Below are 24,866 nucleotides of genomic sequence, written 5' to 3'. Positions count from 1 at the left end.
ATGGAAATAAAAGGTTAAGTGGGTCTTTATTTAAGTGGGTGAGTTAAAAAATAGAAAGTGAGAATTAAATGCACATTTATTCTCATCTCTAGATCTAAATGAATCTCAACCATTAGATCTTAGGGGAACCCAAGAGGTCATTTAGAGAATATAAAAGGAGAAGAGAAGAGGAAAATATCAATTCATTCTTTCATGAGCATTTGAGAGAGAGAAGAGAGAGCAAGGAGAAAATTTCTGAGCAGTCAGGAAGTGAAGGAGAGCAGCAAGAATACATTTCAGCAAATTTGGACAACAACATTTATTGGCACGCATCCTAAGGCAAAATCGTACCGCAAGAGAAAGGCACAAAAATAGAGGAAGAGGGACAACAACAAGGGCACGAATTTCAAGGCAGTCGTACTGCTAAAATCTATATGGTCCGTACAACAAGTTTTGGGCACATTTTTTCGAGGTTGGCCGTACAAAATTTAATGTTGTTTAATTGTTGGAAATTTTTTGTTTTGGCTATTTGCTGATTGGCACGTTTTTCAAGGTGAAGTGCAAGCACAGAAATCGAGATAAGTTGTAATTTGTGGTTGCTGGATTTTTCACTGTGTATTTTAGTTTCTCTGTAAAAGCATTTTCAGAAATAAATAAGAGCTCTCAAACTGGTTTTCCCAGGAGTTATAGGGGGTTTTCCCAGGGTCACATTGACAAAAATTCACTGTGTTATTTTCTGTGTGTGGCTGTCATAATTTTGCTGTGTTTTATTTCTACAATTTCAGCAGTTGTAAAATCTCTAAATTTGTGTTTTTAGAAAAGTATTTCCATTTCCAGATTTTAGAATTTTATCATGCTTGGATTTAAAACTAAATGCATTGAGTGATAAGGAAAACTGATCACTGGAGTGGGGATTGAAATTTCTTCATGTGTGACAAACTATGAAGTTTGCATTAAACAAAGGAACAACAATATGATTTAACTATTACATCCACCCTACAAATGTCTAAACACTCCTAGAGGGTTAGTTTAGGGGGTGGAAAGGTTAGAGGATTAATATAGAGGCTTATGAGGCCTTCACTCTACCCAAATTTAACTAAAAACTCAATTTTCAGTAGGCTAGAAATTAAACTTTAGATTTATGGGTAAAAGAATTAAGTGCCAAGTACCTATAAATTTCCATATTTAAAATAGGTAACTATTTATGGCAAGAAATAAAAGAAAATCTACTCTAAATAATGAAAATAATGCTTTTAAAACAACAAATGGCAAAGTTCTATAGTGAAGACAATTACTTGAATAATTGTACAATTCTATGTAAAATGTAGATCCATCTTGGTACAACCTTGTGGATCCATGGATCTACAATTCCAATGGTTAGATACATCTGTAAAATAATGTGTAACAAAAATTTTTACCTATTTTGGTAAGATTTATCAACTCAATTATCCCCAAGATTTTAACTTGCTAAAAGAATAAAAGAAAAGAAACCGACAAACTAATATCCTACTTTAACTACATATTAAAAAAAAGATTTTGAAAATAGATGGATGTTGTGATATATATGTGCCCTTTGGTGTCTCACCTCTTGTTGAAGAGTGAAGCCAGTATTCTTCCAAGTCGATAGAAATGGCCTTTTCTAAGGGAGTGAGTTTGGTCCATAATGGAAGTCACCCTCATTGTTGCTTAACCCTTATTCGTGACTTCTAAACTTTTCTAAGAGCAAGCTCATCGTGAAGTGGCATCTTCAACCTTCAATTTTTGTGTGCGGTAGAATACAAAATCTTGAAAACAATATGAACCTCCCTCAATGAGATGGTTAAAATGCTTGGATTGACCTACTTGCAAAACCAATAAAACTCAAGTGGGGTTGTCTCCTAATTGATTATCTCAACCTGAATAGGTAGCCCCTCAACAGAGAAATTTCTTAGTGTTGGAATAGTTTTATTAGTCACCTAATAATTTAGAATAACCATGCACAAATCATATACCAAGAAGAAAACCAAAAATAAAAAGGCACTCCACTAATGTACAAAATAAATTACGCAAGGTTTTGTAAAATATGAGCTCTTTATTATGATAACACTTGTCTCGATTGACAACAACAACCTTAGAAATGATGTGAGCCTAGCCTTTATAGAAAAAATTCTATTAGCTAATTAATGGCTAGTGGGTCTCTCCTTGAATAAAATATTGCTAGTCATCCACAAGTTGGAGAGAGATTTTTTTAATTCTTGAGATATTACAAAAATAAATTAATATTTCCCTCAAGGGAGTTGAATTGTTCTGGAATCCACAAGTAGGCCCACAAACTCCCTTTGCAAGTGATTCTTGGTGGTCAAGGTAAAAAATAATAACATTAGATCCCCAACATTCTCCTTCCTTGTTCCTTTACCCAACTCAACTTGCTCTAGAAAGTGGTATGAATTCCTCTTGGTGGTTCAACCTAGTCCTTAGTGAGTCCATCATCTAACTTCCCAATCCTTCTTTCACTGTAACAACTAGTCAAGTCATCTCAATAGCCAGTTTGACCTCGAACAACTAGTTTGACTTGACTTTTCCTTCAGTAAATTGACTTGGCCACCCCGTTGTTGGATCTCCAACATCCTAGTTAACTTGGCAATTCTGGAACTTTGGTTTGTTCTATATATCTTAATCTGTACCGAGTATGTTTATGATTTTACACATCATCAAGGGTATTGCCACATCATCACCCTATATGCCACATCATCACACCTTTGTGTTGCATTTGTAACACCTTGACTACTCTCCAAAATATGACACATGAATATTCTTCATCTCTTTATGATGATCACTTTTGACATATTGCATGCCCCTTGGAAACTTTTCTTGACCTGTTGACCAAGTTTTACCAATCTATAACTAACCACTGGATAATTAGATTTGGAACATTCCATGTGGCATGCAATCCTCTCATCATGCTCTATAATTTGATACTGGGTTGACTTTTTGACCACTAGGACCACATTGCATTGGGAACCGTGAGTTGCCTAGGATGTTGGATCTCCAACATCCTAGTCAACTTGGCAATTTTGGAACCTTGGTTTGTTCTATATGTCTTAATCTATACTGGATATGTCTATGATTTTCCACATCATCAAGGGTATTGCCACATCATCACCCTATATGCCATGTCATCATAACTTTGTGTTGCATTTGTAACACCTTGACTACTCTCCAAAATATGACACATGAATATTCTTCATTTTTTTATGATGATCACTTTTGAAATATTGCATGCCTAATTCTACCTAATGCCCTACTTGAAATGCCCCTTGGAAACTTTTCCCGACATGTTGACCAAGTTTTACCAAGCTATAACTAGCCATTGGATAATCAGATATGAAACATTCCATGTGGCATGCAATCCTCTCATCATGCTCTATAATTTGATACTGGGTTGACTTTTTTTTTTTTAACTGAAACGTTTATATGATTTTTATTTATCTGGAAGCAAATGGGACTTTTTCGAACTGTCCCCAAATACAATGCAGATTTCTGAACTCTGACTCTTTTCCTCTATTACAAAATTCAGGGCATTTGAACAAAACTATTTTTGTTAACAAAGATAAGCCCTTTCATGATAGCACTGCCTTTGTTAGCCATTTGATCCGCTTCACTGTTTAAATTTCTGAGTATATGATAAAATTTGCAGTTGTCGAAGTATTGAAGGACTCTTTTCAGTCTTTCCAACGTTTTGTTGAGGCTAGGATTATTGAATCGATCCCCCATGTTTAAATTTTTTATTATTAGCTCTGAATCTCCGAAGACTTGCAGCTTTTTCACACCTTTGTCTCTTGCAATTTGGCAGGCTTTGAGAAGCCCTAGAAGCTCTGCTTGATTGTTGGACTTCTGGTCTAATCCCCAATAGAAGATGTCTTTAGAGTAACCGTCTGGAGAGTAGATGACTCCCCCAGCTCCAGCTGTCCCTGGATTCCCTTTAGACGCCCCATCAAAGAAGACTGTGGGTATTTTTTGAGACCTCCACCAGTTTTGAAAGTAATCCTCTTTATCTCTTAAGCGCCATTCTTGTTTGTCACTTTGTGGTTTAGGATAGTTTCTGCTCGGATAAGGCACTAGAGAGCCTAACCACATCTTTTCTTCTGGCAGAAGCAAAGAGTCTTCTTTTATATACTGCTGTTGGGCTGCTTCCATCAGAAAGGCCTTAGCTTTTGCAGCTATTTGCAGCGGAGTGTGTCTCACCTCTTTAAATATTTGCTGGTTACGTGCCAACCAAATATGCCAGCAAACGTATTTGGGTATCGCTGCCCAAATTTTGCTCCAGAATGATTTTTGGGGAATATGATGGGGGTAATGATGCCTCCAAGAGGCAAAAAGATCTGCTGCAGAGTTAAAGGATGGGACAGGAGTCTGCAAGTCCATTAATATGAGCCCCCAAACTTCTTTTGCTACACTGCAATCCATAAATAGATGCTGGACTGTTTCTGAATTGTTATTGCACATAGAACACCTATGAGGTCCTGTTATATTTCGTTTCTCCAGATTATCTCCCGTGAGAATTTTGTTATGAATCAAGGTCCAGCAAAAGAAATTTACTTTTGGTGTGGCAAATGAGTCCCAAACGTTTTTCCAGAAAGTCGGAGGATGATTACTATTTCTTAAACCCTGCAGAGCGCTATAGCCAGCAGCTGTGGAGTAAACGCCAGATTGACCCCATCCCCAGCAATCTTTTGAGGCTCTATGTACAGGGGCAGCGTCCTCCAATCGATCTTCCAGCAGAGATTGTTGATAATTCAATCTGTTCGGGACTCCATGGAGATCCCAGCCCTCCCATTCCCCACGCTGGTTCCATTTCGACAGTTCATAGAGACTTTTGACTCCAACTCGCTCCAACCAGGATCTTAGATCTGATATATCCGCATGATCTGCTAAGGGAGCGTTCCTCATGATACTGTCCGTCCACAGATTGATGTGTTTGCCGCTTCCAGGGATTCGATACAGTTGTTTTATGAAATGTTTACTGCTTTTACAACACAAACTCCAGAGTTGCGTGCTATTGGTTGTGGGCATGTGTATTACGTTGCTGAGATCTTTGCTGACTCCATACTTTGACCGCAATGTAATGCTGACAGGGTGAGTGGGATCGTGGATCAATTTCCACAGGATTTTTCCTCCCAAGGCCAAGTTAACGAGCTGGGGATCTCTTATCTGTAGTCCCCCCTCCTCCTTCGTTCTCTTTACAACATCCCAATTCACCAGATGTATTCTGTTTTCATTGCCTTTCCCTCCTTGCCACAAAAAATATCTGAGTAGTTTGGAGATCTGCTCCATAACATTTCGAGGAGCCAAAAGAAAAGCAGCCTGAAAGATTGGGAGCGCTGACAACACTGATTTGATCAAGATAACTTTGCCACCCTTAGTCAACCAGTAACCCCCCCAAGCTGTAATCTTGGTTTTCATTTTTGAGATTATTTCACTCCATAAAGCTCTTTTATTGATTCCAGATATAATGGGCAGGCCAAGGTAATTGAATCTATCCCACACTGTTTGTCCTTTGAACCCAAGAATAGAAGTTATGCCTGCAAGTTCTTGTTGATCAGTATTCCAACTAAAAACTTCACTCTTGCTGTCATTAACTGCCGCTCCAGAGACTCTGCAGTAGTTTCTGAGGACAGTGTCAAATGCTCGAGCAATTCTAGTGGAGGGAGGCTCCACCTAGGAGGAGAGAATCATCTGCAAAAAGTGCATGATTTGAAGGCTTAGCTCCTATTGAAGTTTTGAGGCCCGGTAAGATACCTGCAACTTTTTCTGCATTGAGCTTTCGGCTTAATGAGTCTGCCATAATAATGTACAGATAGGGGGAGAGAGGGCATCCCTGCCTTATGCCTCTCTTGGCTTGGAAGAAATTTGTTGGACGGCCGTTGACAAGGGGAGCGATCCATGGATTGTCAATGCAGGCTTTGATGAGATGAACAAAAAAGGGCGAGAAGCCAAATGTGAGAAGTACTTTGCTAAGGAAATTGCGGTTGACTCTATCAAACGCATTTGCCATGTCTAATTTTATCACCATTCCTTTCTCTTTCCGCTGTCTGCTGGAGTGGATTGTCTCCTGGACCTGGATTACATTATCCAGAATATGTCTACCTTCCACAAAACCACTTTGGGAGTTGGAGATCACCCTTTTTAAAAGTGGCTTAATTCTGTTTGCTAACAGTTTGGCCAAAATTTTATAAGACGCATTACACAGCGAAATAGGTCTGAATCTGGAAAAAGTTTCAGGATTGGTGTCTTTGGGGATTAAAGCTAGGTAAATGGAGTTGGTTCCTCCACCTATCTTGGCTTTTGTCATAAATCCTCTTATCATTTTCTGCAGATCTGCCTTGATAATATGCCAACATGTTTTAAAGAAATGGATTGTGAATCCATCGAGCCCCGGTGCCTTGTCCGCCTCCATGGCCCATATAACATTTATGATTTCCTTCTCCGTTATGGGTCTGCAGAGGATTGCATTTTCTTTAGGGCTGATGAGATTGGGTATGTTTGAAAGAAATGCAGCAGTTTCCTCATCATTACTTTGAGCATCTGCAGTGTAGAGGTTCTGGAAGTGAGATTCAGGAGCTGCCTTGACTTGATTGTATCCTTTGCAGACTTGACCATCTACTGTTTTAATTTCTGCTATATAATTCCTTGACAGTCTTGCTCTATATTGCCTGTGGAAGAAAGATGTATTCCGATCCCCCGCCTTTAACCACAGACTTCTAGATTTAATTCTCCAATATTCTTCCTCCTTTCGGAATGACTGATATACTGATCGTTGTACTTGTGTTTCTGTTTCCAACAATTCTGCTGTGATATCTTTACTTTCCATGTCGGTTTACAGGGTTTGCAATGAATGAACTGCCTCTTTTCTTTGTTCAGGAGGAGTATGGGTTGGTTTCTTGATCCAGTGTTTCAAGGCTTGTTTTGTAGCTTTTAACTTTTGCTCCCAAACATAACTAGTTGATCCATTGATGGGTTTGGACCAAGCTTCTTTCACCGTGTCTAAGAAACCCTCTCTCTCAATCCAAAGGGGACTGAAACGAAAAGGGATGGGACCAAGATCTTCTTCTTCTTCCAGGAGGAGCTGAATTGGCTTATGGTCAGATGTAAGTTTAGGTAAAATTTTTGTGATGATGATTTTTTTATTCATCATTATGGAGCTTTGCACCAGAAAGCGGTCAAGTCGTGCAGAGATGTGTTCCGGACCAATCCGGTTATTGGACCAGGTATATATACCCTGAACTGGGTTAAAATCCAACAGATCCCAGCTTTGGGAGAGCTCCTCAACCATGGGCAGCATGGGATCCCTGCTGACAATTCCCCCCCTCTTCTCTTTTGCTTTCATTATGATATTTAGATCACCTGCTATAATGATATTGATGGGGGAAGATAGATCTAAAAAGGCAGAGAGGCTGTTCCAGCATTCTCTTTTTTCAGTATAAGAAACTGGTACATAAAGATTGAATAGAGAGATAGTTAACTTACTTGCTTTGTGTTTCAATTCCGTGAAGATCCAGTGCTGGGTTTCTTGGAAGTTATTCAGATGGAAAAGATCTTCAGACCAAAGGGTTGCCAAGCCCCCGGAGGTACCCCTTGCACTGACTGCTTTGCCTGCTTTTTTATTCCACTTTGATCTACTGACCTCTAGAAGGGCCTGCCCTTCTATTTTTGTCTCTTGGAGCATGAGAATATCTGAGGGTTCAGCTTTCAAAAGGTCTTTAACAACCTCGATTTTGGAGGGATTCCCCAGTCCTCTACAGTTCCAAGAGACTAGCTTCATTATTTATTATTTTGATGGGTGAGACCTCCCTTGGAAGGCCTTGGCCTGGTGTTTCGCCCGATAGACATTTCTATTGTGGGCTGACTTCCTTGTGTTTTGAGTCTTTCTGCCTCCTCCTCCCTCTTTTCCTTTCGGGATTTCCTTCCTGCTTTTTTTTATGGACGCTCGTAGGTTTCATCCTCTGAAGAATCTGAGCTCTCCATTGGTTTTTTCCTTGCTATATCAGCATATGATAGGTTGGTGGGGCTGCCTTGGTTGGAATCGCTCTGGGTTGCTTCCGCTCCCTCTTTGTGCGAAGGAGGAGTATTTTCCTGCTCCTCATTCTCCTTTGTTGGGTTAACTTGATGGATCTGTTGTTCACTTTCTGTCCCATTTGGACTTACTTCCACCTCTTGGTTTATTTTGGATCTGCTAGTTTCTCCATTCTTATTTCCTTTTCCTGTACCTTTTTTTGTATTTGCATTTTTCTGCACTGGGATCCATTGATCCCCGTTTTGTTTGTCCACTTGTTCCTCCGCCTTCTTCTTGCAGTGCTTTGCAAAATGACCATGACCATGGCAGTGTCTACATTTAAACGGCAGCTGCTCGTAGTCCAGCTCTTGTACATACGTCCACCCAACTACTGTAAGTTTGATGGCTTCCGGTAGCCCTTCTTCCAGGTCCACTTCGACGCAGATGCGTGCGCAGGAATACTGGTCCTTCCTTGCAGCTTGATCTATGTATTTTCCCAAGGCATTCCCTATGATCTGTAGGGTTTTGTGATTCCAACAGTGGAGGGGAAAATGGGGAAGCCTGACCCATACCGGGACAGCCGAAGGAACGTCCTGAGTGGGGTCAAAGTCAGGCGACCATTTGTTTAGGTAAAGGCCCTGGGGGCCCATGAAGTAAGGTCCATTTCTGAAAATTAATCCTTTGTCGTCAGGGTTTTCGAATACAAAAACAAAGAATCCCTTACCCACGAAGTAGCTTTTGACACCCTCTTTAATGAGAGGCTTCCAGTTTCTTTGAGTCCACTCCTCTACCGATTTTGGCGAAGGCCAAAGGCCTGTGAACTGGCCTATGAGGCCTCTTTCAGCCAGATTCAGGGCAGCTTTGCAAGTATCTTCTTCGGGCAGAGCCACTGATGGGATAGAGTCCATCTTTTTTACAAACCTCTGCATAGTCGCAGAAGGAGGACGCTTTGGGCCGGAAGCCACTAACGACTTGAAGGCCAGGACCTCTGGAGGCAGAGGAGGGGGATCAGACACCCCTTCTGCATCCATGATAAGATCACACTCGGGTCAGGCCAAGCAGAGAAGCCTAAGTTACACTGGAGCAGCCATCAAAACTCACCGCACGAGGAGGCAGAGAAGAGGGGGCGGAAAGCCCACCCCCGGACTGAGCAGAAGAGTTACCAACAGTCGATACGGGCCAGAGTAGAAGCACAAAGCACCGCTCACCACCAGCGCAACAAACAAGCGTCTTCAGGCCCGGGCCTGAGCGCCTCTCTGGCAGCCCAGAACGCTGCAACGAGCAACCAGTTTCAGACCTAGCTCGAATCGTAAGAAAATAATCTTAGTTGCAGAACGATATTCAATAACTGAAATTGACCATGCCTGATACTGGGTTGACTTTTTGACCACTGGGACCACATTGCATTGGGAACCGTGAGTTGCCTCAGGAAATGTGAATGTTGTAAAAATAGATTGCTATGCTCTGAGAGCTATCGTGAGTAATATTGCACCATGGATAAGGTCACATGTAGACTAGATAGATTCTGACCATATGGAATGAGATAGGTGCACCTTGATGCAAGATAGAATGGCCCATACAGTGGTGATCACCCCTACAAATGCAGTCTCCCATAAAACCATGAGTCCTCAAGAGAGTTCACCTAAAGCCATCCAATCCATTTAGGGACGAAAGAAACCTTAAGTTAGACTTCAAGGGATAAGACATGGTTTGACCAAACATATGAATGCAGACTCAATAACAGAGACATAGGTCTAGGATGCCTAAGACATGGCCTCACATGGTTTTTAGATGGCTTTTGACTACAATGGTGATGAATGTTGCATTGAAAAGTATATGTACCCCTGCTAATAGGTGGGGTAATAGGTCTTAAGCAACCATTATTGTCTAATATGCTAACAACCCCTTCTAAAGAATAACTTGCGATAGCATTAAGGATTACAAAATGTCATAGGAGAAGCAAGTAGGCATTACCTCTATCCCTCAATGACAACTCTTTTTCACACCAAACATAACTCAAAGATGAACAAACTTGACCTTTTTTAGGGGCTTCATGAAGATGCCAACAACTTGATCTTATGTGTAGAAAAATGTCAAGTCCACAACTTGATTATGCATAAGCTATGAATGAGGTGCCCCATGCATATTTTCATGTGCTTTTTGTGTTAATGCTGAATTGGATGATTGGAAAGGTAGATTTCATTTTCATTGTCACACCAAATAATGATTGTTTCCTTAGATTTCATCATAATGACTTGCAATTTTTTTTTTTTTTAATTTCATAAAACATTGAAATATTGAAAATTTGCCAAGCTTATTGAAATATGAAAACACCTCAAGCTCTACTTTTAGTGTATATAAAACAAAGTTTATATGTAGGCATTATGGTCCCAACAAGATAATAAATGATTGTAATTACATCATGTTAAAAGTAATAATTACATACCACTTACCAATTGTATTCATAGAGCAATTGGAAAGTCAAAAGGTTAGTATTTAATAGATCACATGTTTGAATTTGTAATGAGGCAACTAGTTTGCTACTATATACAAATTGGATGCAAGACATTGGAAATAGGAAGCACAACATTTTTTTTTGCAAAAAATATGCAACGAGGATGCAAAAAAAAGACACTAAGTAACAATGATAAAAATGAGAAATGGACACACGATCATACCAAAATGAGATGCAATCTCAATGCAAGGAGACACAAAAGAGGGATGCAAAAGAGACCTAGAAAAATACACTAACATTTAACATCTTCTTTGCATCTCAAAAAAAATAACAAAGAAAAATAACACATAAAAGGACACAAAATGAATGTAACAGTAAGCCCTAGGCATACAAATATTGTTACAAAAGTATGAGCAAAAGTAGTTTAATGCCAACCTTTCAAAACTAAACTTTAAGAAAGCTAGCATGAACAAGTAAAATGAAGACTTTACTAAAGTAGAGCTCGAGCAAGATTTGTTATGACTATGCTGGAGCATATGGGACCAAGGATTTTAAGTACTTTCTTTTTGCTACAAAACAAGCCACACCCAACATAACAATAATAAAGTCTTACTTGCTTTCAAGAAACAAAAATTGTTATAATGACCAAGATAAAAATGATAAGAGCAACTTGTCTTGGCCAAGAGTGGAGTTAGTGTACTTAGACTCTTTAGAAAAATACCCCTTTGTACTTGGATCAAGAAAAAAATATAGTTAAGTAATATACAGTTTCCACCTTTAATAAAGCACCCACTTTGTTACTTGGATATTCATCTTACTTATTACAACTATAACGTATTCTACTTTCTACTGTAACAAAATGACAGTTTGATTTGGTAATTTTAACAATAAATTGAGAAAATATATATGTCAATGTTTGTTTAGTTATCATATGACACTCTGGAGTACTAGATAACCCAATACATCTTAGCATGACTCAATCATTGGGGATATGGTAGAGTGTGGACCAAGCTAGGAATCAAGTCCTCACCATATAGTTGTTGCATCGAGTCCTTGCACATACATAGTCCCAACAATATTCCTTCTGATGATTTCCTCAATGGCATGAAACTCATAGTTAAAGGTTACATTCACTATCATAGAGAGGGGTAAAGATACAATAAGAGGATTAGACTCCCTTGTAGATTTAGACCTATAGTATGAATATACTTAGAGAGTGGATTTAACACTTGAACTTTGGCAAGAGAGAAGCTAAGCAAAACCCTTCACATATTAATGAAATACTAATCACTTTATTAGTTAGAATTCACAAAAGAACAAGGGTATAAGTGAGACCTTGCCAAAAGAGATTAATAGATGGGCTATATAAATGGTGAGAATCTAGGAATTGGTGAAAACAAATGATAAAAAAAACTAAAATGAATGAAACATTTACTAGTCTAGATAGTATTATAATCTACAAACAACTTGTAATTTTACAATAACTTTTATATTTCAAATAACCAATAGATAATAACAAACTTGTTTATAAAGAGTGTGACAAAATACAAAACAAAACTTTAGCCACATGACAAAATGGACTTTTTATTAAATTAGTATGATTGATGGATGAAACTTATACATTGTTTTTATAATGTATTTTACATCAATTACAACTTATTTTACATAACCTCCCTTCACAAACATATATAATATATTATATTATGATCTAATTTGATAAGTGGAATTTGATTCTATTGTGGTGTGACATATAAATGGTTTCTATATAAATATATTCCCTAGGTTAGATGAGAGTGCCTGAGTTAACATTTTAGTGCATATAGAAAAGAAAAAAAAGAAAGAAAAATATTTTAACGTCCACGAGGTTAAAGATAGCCTATGGGACATATTGCTTCTTCATCTATTTGACGTAAACCCTTTTTCTATGAAGCCTCACAATAAATGCTCCCAACTTCTGGACAAACCCCTCGCTAAATAGATTATCCCAAGAGCTAGCTGCTAGCATATTTGCATAACTTTCCTTCTTGTCTTTAAGGCCTCACATTCTAAAATGAAATGCTTTTGTGTTTCCACTTTTCCGGATGAACAAAAAATGCATACTCTTTCCTCCCACACTTCTTTTGGCATTTTCTAGCCCTGTTTCACAACGGAGTTGATGAGAATTAGTCCTTAACTGAGCAATAAGAATTTTGGCTCTCCAAGAGATATTGACCTCTATGTATGCTTTTGGTTGATGACTGAGTGGGATTAAACACTTCAATATAGTCCTTTTTCTTACTTCTTAGCTCTTTATCCCAAGTACTTCTATGGAACTTATCCATAACAAAAGCGTTTATCTCTTCGCTATTTATGGGACACGTGTTCAAGCAAATACCTCATTTATTAAACCATTTGTTATTTTGTTGCATCCAAGTCTTTTTTCTGTTGCACAATATGTCATTAAAGACAACCTTAGGCCATCTATCATCTTCCATTTGCTCAATTTTTTTTAAATACCTTATGACCCACACTATAACAATTGCTTCAATAGGAGCATCCCTATTTCACTTAACAAAATAATATAAAAAACTACACTTTTAATTTTGAATTTGTTTGTAACCAAAAGCTTGAAAATGTTTAAAAATTACAATTTAGAGCCTTTAATACCAGAGCAATATTATCTGAATGGTAGAAAAAGTTTTTAATTAAGATGTACATGAGCATTCAGGCAATGTACTCTGTTCATATAATTTAACAAAATTATGTCAACGAAGATGTGGTTTTTATTTAAAATGAAAATCCGAGCACCAGGCAAGATGCTCACTACATTGATATGAATTCTAACTCCTCCACAAACAACGCAGAGAATCAGGAATGCTCAGAAACAACTATTGAATAACAAAACATGTTTTCTTATTTGTAGAAATGAGCATATGTGATAGTCTTATTCTCTGGTACAGTCTGGGTTTAATTAATTGGCAGGATCCAGATTGTGCAGATTCACATTTAAACGAACTCTTAAACTCGTGGTTGCCAAATTCGCGTGAAGAATGATGATATGGTAGATCACATTTCCTTGTGGGATGGATTTGTCCCCATTTTCCCCTTCTTCTCTATCTGTATCTGCGTCTCTAAATGAAACTGCTTTCTATGTACATAACAATCACACACATCTGCATCAACCCTTAGTTCTGCCTAATAGATCTTACCAATTTTATTTCAATGTCCGTTGTCCTATACCCACCTCCACTGTTCTTGCAGCGACAGGTAAACAGCCGCGGAGAAATAAATTGAAGAGGAAGAGAGAAGTTTCAGCAAGCGCAATCGCATATGGCAATCAAAACCAAATCCCTCAAAACAATACACACGAAAAACGAAATGTTTTCTTATGGAAAGACATGATCAGAGATTCTGTGAGGAATGGCTTGTACGAGGAAGCGCTGAGGCTCTATTATCAAATGCAACTCTCAGGCGTAGAGCCTGACAGGTTGGTATTTATTGCTCTGATCCATGCATGCCGCGGCTTGTTGGCTCTTGAAACGGGCAGGGAGATTCATCAAGATATCATCGCAAGGGGATTGGAATCGGATGTTTTCTTGGGTTCTGCGCTTGCATTAATGTATGCTAAGTGCGGGAGTTTAGAGAATGCACGCGAAATTTTTGACAGAATGCCCGAACGAAATGTTGTGTCATGGAATGCCATCATTGCTGGTTATTCCCAGAATGGTCTCCCCCATGAAGCCTTGGCGTTCTTCTATGAAATGCAAGTTCAGAGCATAAAACCCAATCCAATTACCATGGTTAGTGTTTTGCCCGCATGTGCAGATTTACTGGCACTGGAGAAGGGTAAGCAGATTCACGGTTATGTAATAAGGAGTGGATTTGAATCTGATGTTGTTGTGGGTAACGGACTTGCGGGAATGTATATCAAATGTGGAAATGTTAACATGGCTCACAAATTGTTTGAAAGAATGCCTCAACGTAATGTTGTGTCATGGACTGCAATCATTGCTGGTTATTCACAGAATGGATGTCCACGTGAAGCCTTGACAGTATTTTATGAAATGCAAGTCCAAGGTGCTAAAGCCAACCCAGTCACCATTGTTAGTGTTCTGCCTGTGTGTGCCGATTTATTGGCTTTGGAACAAGGTAAGCAGATCCATGGTTATGTAATAAGAAGTGGATTTGAATCTGATATTGTTGTGGGGACTGGTCTTGTAGACATGTATGCCAAATGTGGTTATGTTGACATCGCCCAAAAATTGTTTCAAAGAATGCCTCGCCGGAATGTTGTGTCATGGAATGTAGTCATTGGTGGTTATTCTCAGAATGGTCAAACCCATGAAGCCTTGACATGCTTCAAAGAAATGCAAGTCCAAGGCATAAAACCCAACTCAGTCACCATAATTAGTGTTCTTCCTGCATGTGCTGATTTATTGGCTCTGGAGCAAGGTAAGCAGATCCATGGCTATGTAATAAGAGGTGGACTTGAATGTAATGTTCTCGTGGGAACTTCCCTTGTAGACATGTATGCCAAATGTGGGAATGTCAACACTGCTCTCAAATTGTTTGAAAGAATCCCTCATGGAAATGTTGTGACATGGAATGCATTCATTACTGGCTATTCCCAGAATGGCCACCACCGTGAAGCCTTGGCATACTTCAACCAAATGCAAGTCCAGGGCATAAAATCCAACTCAGTCACCATTCTTAGTGTTCTGAATGCATGTACGAATTTATTAGCTGTTGAACAAGGTAAGCAGATCCATGGTTATGCAATAAGAAGTGGATTTACATCTGATGTTTTTGTTAGCAATGGGCTTGTAGACATGTATGCCAAATGTGGGCATATAGGCATTGCTCAACGAGTGTTTGAAAGAATGTCTAAACGAGACATTGTGTCATGGACTGCAATCATTGCTGGTTATTCCCAGAATGGCCACCCCCATGAAGCCTTGGCATTCTTTCACGAAATGCAAATCCAGGGTATAAAACCTGACTCAATCGCCATGGTTAGTCTTATGCCTGTCTGTGCTGATTTATTGGCTCTGGAACATGGTAAGCAGATCCACAGTTATGTGATCAGAAGTGGATTTGACTCTAATGTTTTTGTGGGAAGTGGGCTTGTGGACATGTATTCCAAATGTGGGCATATAGGCATTGCTCGACAAGTGTTTGACAAGATGTCAAGTCGAAATGTGGTTTCATGGAATGCGATGATCTTGGGATATGCAATTCATGGACATGGTGAAGATGCCCTTGCACTTTTTTCCCAAATGCAACAGACAGACACAATGGCGGATCATATCACCTTTATTGGTGTTTTGACTGCTTGCTCCCATGCAAGGTTAGTAGACGAGGGACGACAATACTTTGAGTGCATGATGTTGGATTATGGCCTTGCACCTGATCTGGATCATTATGCATGCTTGGTTGACCTCCTTGGACGTGCTGGGCATCTGGATGAAGCACATGAAATCATAAAAAATATGCCATTGGAGCCCGATGCAGTAGTGTGGGGGTGCTTGCTTGGAGCGTGCAGAATTCACTGCAATATTGAGCTTGCAGAAGAAGCAGCGAGACACCTTTTTGAGTTAGAACCAAGTGAGGCTGGATATTATGTATTGTTGTCAAATATCTATGCTGAGGCAGGCAGGTGGGAGGATGTAGCAAAGTTGAGGACAATGATGAAAGAGAGGGAAGTGAAGAAGCCACCAGGATGTAGTTTTATTGAGGTAAATAGAGAAGTTCATACATTCCTTGTGGGAGACAGAACCCATCCTCAATCTGAAAAAATTTATGCAATGTTGGAAACCTTGTATGGGCAAATGAAGGAGGCAGGATATGTGCCTAACACAAATCTTGTGCTGCAAGATGTGGAGGAGGAGGTGAAGGAAAACATGCTATGCAGTCATAGTGAGAAGCTGGCCATTGCTTTTGGGATCATCAATACAAGCCCAGGCACCCCCATCCGTATCACGAAGAATCTCCGCGTGTGTAGTGACTGCCACAATGCCACTAAGTTCATCTCCAAGATTGTTGGGCGAGAAATTATTGTAAGAGATGCAAACCGTTTCCACCACTTTAATGATGGATTGTGTTCTTGTGGAGATTACTGGTGATGGTAATTGAACCATGTAACAAATATATTTATTTTTTCAAATTAATATATACACACTATTCCTTTGTTTAGAAAAGTATAACATCTCTGGACAAAGAGAGGCATGTGTTTGATATCAGGATAATATCATGCCAATGTTGCAGTTTGCATATATTGGTTAATGTCCGCAACAGTGCATTATATCCCTCTGTTTGGGATGTCTTAAATTTCAGATCTTCATGGCATTGTGATGTTAATGCTACATTCTGCTATTTTGAATTCCAGTTACTCTCTTTGCCTTTAGTCTAATCTAACAACTTATCAAAGTCTGTTATCCCAGTCAGATCATTTAAATTCTATAATGTTTAGCTGAATTTATGTAACAAACCGTTGGAGTTGTGATGTTTAAATAAATCTCAATAGATTAGTTCTGTAGAATATGCTGGCAGAGCATTGTCACCTTGAAATTGTACAAGCCTTTAGCTGTTAGGGTTTATTTTTGGTTGTGCCTTTTCATGACTATGATTTGATGCTATCATCAAAAGACAAAATGTTTTTGCCAAATAGCCATATTGATTGGAGTCTCTTTGATAGTTTGCTATTATTTAAAATCTCCAGTGCTAGGAACTTTTTCTCAGTGATAGGTTGATATAGCCTATGACTGTTCTGAAAGAATTTTTTTTGTATTGTGCATCACCATATTAGCTACAAAAGGGTTTCTTTCAAGAACCATGGACCCTTGATCCAAGTACTTATTAGTTTAGATTTGAATTTCCTTCTTTACTTCTTTCAACAACTTCTAAGTTCGATATGAATCCAAGATTTGCTTCCCTATTAGGTATATCTTATACTCATAGTGGATATTTTACACTAGCCATTAAGTCAACAAGTAACCAAAACACCAAGCTCAATATTCTTGGTGTCTGCATCTTAGAAGAGAAGATGCAACGAAACCATGTTTTCATCAATCATTCTAGAATGCTTTGGGCTATTCATTGGTTGCGATCTCCTTCCTTTGCTCTTACTCTAGCACTGTGCTTATAAATCATATCAACATTCTCTAGAAGCTCGGGGACGATGCCATTTGGAAGCTTGATTTAACTTAATGTTCTACTACTCACATTTGCTTGAGAGTCTTTCTGTCTTGATGCTTGGTGAAGCACAAAGAAGCCTTGGTACGACTGTGAATTAAAACACATGCCAACTATTTGTGGAAAAATATTCCTACCATAATTATACATCAAGAATGCATGTTAAAATTCCATAAGCTAGTAGCTATGATGGCAAATGTTGACAGTGATCTCAACTTGGACATGTCAAGTGCTTCATGACACAATGAGACCTTGTTGTTATGTTTTGTTAGAACATTACATGGACACTAAAGGTTTGCATGTCATTCATGGTAAGGGGTGGACACATCACCCTACTGTTTCCATACCTAATTTCCACTTTTTCTCTCGTCTTTTTATCCAATGCCACTTTGATCCCTTGAAAAGCCACTTTACCACGATACGTGATAGAGAGAATAGTGGTATTAGATGGCAGAAAATTCCATGATGAATTAATGAGGGTACAAAGTTGAATTTGAGGAGTTGCCTTCACCGAATGGTTTAGAAGAGGACAGGAAAATGACCATATTGATGATTAAGGGAAGGAAAATTGAGGACCAACTAGAATGGTTTCAGAAGCACTTCTGAGTCCTTTGTTGGTACAGGGGAAATATATACCGATCCCAATCTTGTCAAGGACATCAACCCCATTTAAAACACACCATAACATTGCTGATAACATCATCTAATGAAAGGTATATATGCCCAAAATGACATAATGAATGCCTAATACTTACAAACTAATAGAGCACTGCAGTATTCTTGCAATCTCAATCTCATCATATATGCTCATGAGTAAATGCACATTCTTGCTCTATTACAAGTGTCAAATCATTGCCTATAAGTCAAAGAGTAAGAGGGAATGCTTTCAAAATATGTCTACTATCTTTATATCGAGCAATGCACAATTTTTGTACAACTCCAAAGCTAGATCAAGATGTAGCGTTGTATTTGACATATTATAACCCCCCCAGGTTTTGCGCGTATTTTGCCACGGGAATGTTGAAACACATTTTTGTGTCCATACAATGCGTTTCAGCGTGTTGACTGAGACATGAGGGCCTCAATTTGGTTGGAAACCAAACAAGTTTTTTTAATCATTTAGACATTAATTTAATACAATAAATTGCTTTTAATAATATTTTTTTCAATATTTTTTTGGAGCTTCTAAGACTTTATTTTATTATTATTTATTTTTCTTTAAATTTTATTTTGGGGGAAAAGAAGTCGCCCCTTTCATTTCTCCTCACGCTATTTGAAGTTTGAGCAATGGACAATTGGGCATTGAGCAAGGGTGATTACAGCAAGGGGATTTGTGCGAGGATGACGTTAGCAAGAGAGGATTTTGGACAAATAGGTTGCTACAGCCTTACTGTTGCTGTTTTGTGTTGTTTTGGACAGCTACACCCATAGTTTTTGGCTATTTTATAGTCTTTTCCCCAGCTACCACCATAGTTTTTGGCTGTTTTGTGACGTTTTTAGACAACTACAACCATCTTTGCTGCTAACTTACTGTATTTTTGTGTTTTTGGATAGCTACAACCATCCTTGTTGTTGTCTTTTGGTGTTTTGGGAGCTACATCCATAGTTTTTCGCTGTTTTGTGGTGCTTTTGGACAGCTACAATCATCATTGCATTATGTTTTGGGGTGTTTTTTGAGCAGCTTCAACTACAACAAACTTTTTGTGGTAAAAAGATTACATTTTTTAGTTTATTTAGTTGTTAGATTTTCTAAAAATGTATTTCAGATTTTTAAGGGTTTTGAATTTTCCAAGCCTTGGCCCTTAAGGAAATATACAAGTTTTCGAAGCTGGGAGGTGGTGGTGCATGGGAATGGATATGCAACCTGTGTCAGCAACCTTACAAGGGCTCTCACCGAAGATTGAGGGAACATTTTTGATAAGGGAAAGGGAAAGGGTTCAAATGTTTGCTCAATGACAACTGACCCAAAAGAAAGGAGGAAGTATGAGATTGAGCAAGAAGAGGTTGATGGGCTTAAGAAAAGACATGATCAACTTGCCAATGCTACTCATCAGGCTCCAAACATTGAGCCAAGGATTGTGCATGAAGCAAGGAAGAGGAGAGCAACTCAACAACAACATGAACAACCAATATCAAAAACTGTTAGGAACCCATCAATTCAAGAGAGTAGACTAGCTAAAATGATCAATGCTTGGGGGAGGAACTGATTCAAGAGTGGCAAGGACCATCTATGCTTGTGGTATCCCTTTCAATGTCGTTCGGTCTCCTCGTTGTTAAAACCTGGTGAGGGAAATTAACACAACTTCTCAAGGGTACAAGGGGTCTAACTATGAAAAGGTCAGAACTGATCTACTCAAAAAGGAGGAAGAACTTCTTGAGGATGTTTTGGGACCTATTCATGTTTCATGGAGTAGCTCTTGGTTAACATTATCTCAGATGGATGGATAGATACTAGACATAGGCCATTAATCAACATCATTACTAATTCACCAAAAAGAGGTAAAGGCTGCTCCATTCTTTGTTGATATCTTAATCAAAGCTATTGAGCAACTAGGACCTGCTAGGGTGGTGCAAGTTATCATGAACAATCCATCGATTTGCAATGTTGCGGGGTTGATTATTGAGAGCAAGTATGATCACATTTTATGGATTCCTTGCATTGCCAAAAATCTAAATTTGATCTCAGAGGATATTGACAAAGTTCCATGGATTAGGGAACTTATATGCATTAAGCAAGGGAGATGATTGAATTCGTCACTAACCATCACTAGTCTCAAGCATAGTTTTAAAAACCGTTCCGGTCTGACCGGTTACCGGCCTAACCGGCCGGTTGGGAGGCTCACCGGTCAGAACCGGTGAAAAAACCCGGTTAGAAGCCTCATTTGCCCAGAAAATAGACCTAACCGGTAAAAACCGGCCGGTTTAGGTCAAAACCGGCCGGTTTATTGCTAACCGGCCGGTTTTGTCCTAAACCGGCCGGTTTATGGACAAGTCAATCAAGATAGTCAATGCTGGTCAGAAATGTGGGGCCAACTTGTCTTCTACGAGGCTGACTTGGCCAAAGTCATAAATATTAAGTTTCTCCATTAATTTGCTAACGAAATTCTGACCGAAGCTGCCAATCTTCAACAAGATTGACAGTTCTATGATCTGACTGATCATATTCTTGTGAAATCAACCTCTTGATACATGTCTTTTATTCCAAGCCTTGAAATTTTTTAAGAATGATGCCAAAGCAAAATCTTTAATATTGATTAAGGTCACTGTGGGTAAATCAAGCCATGATGCATACCTTTCATTTGCAGACTTATAATTTTGTTAGACTCATTTATGGCTGTGAGTTATGAGATGCTGAGCTACCCATCATTGTAATGTCTTTTGCATGGAGATCTTAGAGTCCTTCAAACTATGAAATGATTTGTATTTCAAAAAAGCACAAAATAAATCTCAAAGAGAAATGAGGTACTTGACAGTGCAATTCAAAATCTGTTTGTAAACTTCACGACGGGCCTTCTTTAATATGTTTTGGACTTTGATTTCTGGCTTTGTTTCAATGATCTTTTTGTAGGTCTGCATTCTCATGACTAATTCATTACTTCTTTCCTGTATAATAAATTTTTGTCATGCATCTTCGCTTTGTGATTGAACCTTTTATTCCACAGGTTGCTGGCGTCAGTCCATCAACAAGGTGTCATCAATATGTTTTAAATATCTTGATCAAGTTCTGCTAGAAAATATCTGCAACAAGGCCTAGATTAGGCCCTTTTAGGAGAGTTCAGATTACACAACAATATTACAGAGATCTGGCTTTGAACTTCTTTCACGACTCAGTCTCAAACACATAGGTAACTCAGACCTTACTCTGACTTGTGCTGAGGCATCCTCAGACTCTGAACCAGATGATGTCTATGTAGCTCTGATGATGATCCTGTGTCTAGTAGTGGTGATGGACTTGATGATTGATCATGTGTACACTGTAGACTTGTAGTAGGCCAATGGCCTCATAGCTTGCAGCATTGTTTTTGGACTTTATAGGCCATTTAGAGCCTCATTTCTTATGTATTTTGCTATTTTGTCGATGATATGTATTGCACTCGGTGCCATTTTGATATATTCACCTTTGCATGGTATATAAATGAGCAAACTTTGCATATTTTGTCTCTATTGGCTTGGAATCATGGTTTTACATCTTAAAAATAGTTTTGTTTCATTAAAAATTAATTATTTAATGTATTTTTTAAAAACCGGTTCGTTTAGACCAAACCAGTCCCGGTTAGACCGGTTCCGGTCGGTAAACCGGTTAGCTAGGTGGACCGGTTCGGTCACCGGTTCCGGTTTTAAAAACACTGGTCTCAAGCAATATTTCGTGAACACTCTAGGTTAGAGTTGTTGAAACTTGTTGAGACGAGATATACCTCAAATTTCATCTGTTGGGCAACCTTCTTGAGGTAAGGCAACCATTAGTTTCTATCATGGTGAATCAATTTTGTGTTGAATGGAGACAGACAAATTTAGAGTGGGAGTCTATGGTGCACAGATTATGTCTTGATGAGGATTGGTGGAGCTAGATAATTTTTTGGCTCAAGTTCACATCGCCTACATTTGAGCTTCTTCGAAGTGTTGACATAGACAAAGCTTTAATTGAATTTAGGTTTTTGTGATCCATATTATCAAAAGCAAGAAAACTTTTGGTAAAAATCATATCATCAGAGTTTTGTCGATGCGTTTCGAACCATCCAATGTGGTTCATCATCAGGGCAAGAACCACAGGGCAAGATGAAGAACAAAATATTGGCATCAAGTTAAATTGATGAAGAGAATTTGTTTTTTAGTTGTTATAATGTAACGATTAGATTTGACTAAATAAATAATATTTTTATATAAAGAAATTGGTTAAATTTGACTAAATAAATAATATTTTAATATAAAGAAATAATTGTTAATATTGAATTAAGAAAATAATTAATCAAAAGGAAAATTTTAATGAAATGAATATCTAAAACTCAAAATAAAAATAAAAATAATAATTAGGTCAAACCTAAATAATCAAACAATAAAACAATTAATAAAATCATTATAATAATATAATACATTAAAAATAATATTTGGGTCAAACTTAAATAATCAAAACAATTAATTCTAAAAACTTAAAAATAAATAAAAATAATAAATGGTCAAACTTAAATAAAAATATTTTGGTCAAACCTAAATAATCAAAACACTAAAATAAAAATAATATTTAGGCCAAACTTAATAATCAAAATAATTAATTCTAAAATCTTAAAAGTAATAAATGGTGAAAAATAATAATAATAAAAAATTAATTAATTAAATAACTAAATAAATAAATCAATAATGAATAAATAATTACTATTTATTAGTAGTTAAGATAAAAATACAAATAAATAATTATAAAAATTATATATATATTGAAGAAGAAGAAATGGCAGGGATCTAACAACTGCTAATTTTTTAGCCATCGTCTATATTCAGATTGCTTGGCCTCCTTTCACTCTCTATAACTTCCCTAAACTTACAGTGATGGACATGATTTATCTTAGCAATGACTCAGACGTCATCAATGCAGGTGTGGTGTTTTGTCTTTTCTGCATGTTTTGCTAACGCTAAGGAGCGAGTCCTCCCATGTTTGATGTCTGCCACATGTTCCTGAATCCTCTGAACCAACATAGGATGTTCCACATTAACAAGGGATCACATAAACACCTTTCATATTCTTAGGGTCCAACGAGTCTTTACAGATCGTAGGGAACTTTGAATAATGTTAAGGGGACTAAAGGTTGAGGGAACCTTGTGCTTTCTTAGGATCCTTGCAATTTTGTCAGTGGTCCCTTGCATAAAAGGAAGGTGTACCCCATAAAACCGATCATTGGGTTCCTTTTTAATCTTGAAACCCTTGCCAGCTTTAAGGAAACCCGTAAGACATTGGAGCTTATTATAACCATTATTTTTGAAAACCTTGAGGAGATAGAGTTTCTCATCTTCAAGATGACTTTCATCAGAAACTCTAAATGCACGAGTGGCTTAAGTGTTGAGAACACACAACTTTCTTGGGAGAGGCTTATGATTGTATGGATACCATGGTTGAGAAAACTATTTATTGCACAAGAATCTCTTTAGCTTCTATGTGTTGATACCCATTTTGGAGATACAATGAAGAAAATCCTAGTTGAGAGATGGAACTAAACTAGCACTCCATTGCACACTTTTAACACATGCCCTAAACCCAAGATTTTATTACGAAGACCTTACTGCTGAAAACAATGGGAAAAAAAAGGTGCCACATAAGGATAGGGAAGTGGAAAATGGAGTGAAAAGAGCTTTGATGAAAATATTTCCAACTTATCTACATAGGGAGGTGAAGGAAAATATGCTAGTTTTGCTGCTAATTTGGATGAGTATTCAGATATTTTAGCTTTAGATGAGAGGAGCACCATGGGTACAATTAGATGGTGGATTTGTCATAGAGCAAGTGGTGTATATCTGCAAAGCATTGCCATTCATATTCTATCATGAGTGACACACTCTTCATTAGTAGAAAGAAATTGAAGCACCTATGGTTTTATTCATTTAGTGATGCACAATAAGTTGAGTTTGCAGAAGGCTAGGGATCTTCTTTATACAATCCAAACTTGGTCTCACATCTCGTAGCGCTTCAAAGTAGAGTAGTGGGTCTTATAAATATGGGATGTAGATCTTGAATGTCTTGACTTGGACATCTCTCTTTCTGCATTAAATATTAATGAACTTAGAAGTATAATTGGAAATACTTATACAAATATTCCACATTCCATTGTTGAATTTGCGCGTTCTTCTATTTTCCATGATGAATATGAAGAAAATGATGATGGCTATTAGCCTTGGCCCTTTAATCTTTACTAACTTCTATTTACATTGTTCATACATGTAGCATTGTAGCCTTTAAGGCCTACATATAGAGAATAATTTTGTATATATAGCCTCATTTATAAATAATAAAGGTTGTCTTTGGAGTTTATTTTTTGCATTATGTCACCTGTATGATGTATCACTCATCCAATTTATTTTATGTTTCTCATTTAAATGTTCTAACTTTGGCACATGCACATTTATTCTTGAATCTTGAATCTATATATGTATTCTAAATTATAATGTTAAAAACTAGAACTTGAATGCTCTCTCTCTCTCTCTCTCTCTCTCTCTCTCTCTATATATATATATATATATCATGTT

At 37.9% G+C, this 24,866-nt stretch overlaps 1 pseudogene; it reads left to right on the top strand.

Annotated features, from left to right (window-relative positions):
• The first annotated feature begins 13,154 nt into the window (after positions 1-13,154).
• LOC149183918 (pentatricopeptide repeat-containing protein At1g11290, chloroplastic pseudogene) lies at positions 13,155-16,677 on the top strand (annotated as a pseudogene).
• The last annotated feature ends 8,189 nt before the right edge of the window (positions 16,678-24,866 follow it).

The sequence above is a fragment of the Pinus tabuliformis genome, chromosome 3_2 (genome assembly GCF_031772625.1).
Source record: "Pinus tabuliformis cultivar Carrire ecotype Pingquan chromosome 3_2, CPIR1, whole genome shotgun sequence".
Taxonomy (NCBI): domain Eukaryota; kingdom Viridiplantae; phylum Streptophyta; class Pinopsida; order Pinales; family Pinaceae; genus Pinus; species Pinus tabuliformis.
This window is presented reverse-complemented; position numbering and strand designations above follow the sequence as displayed.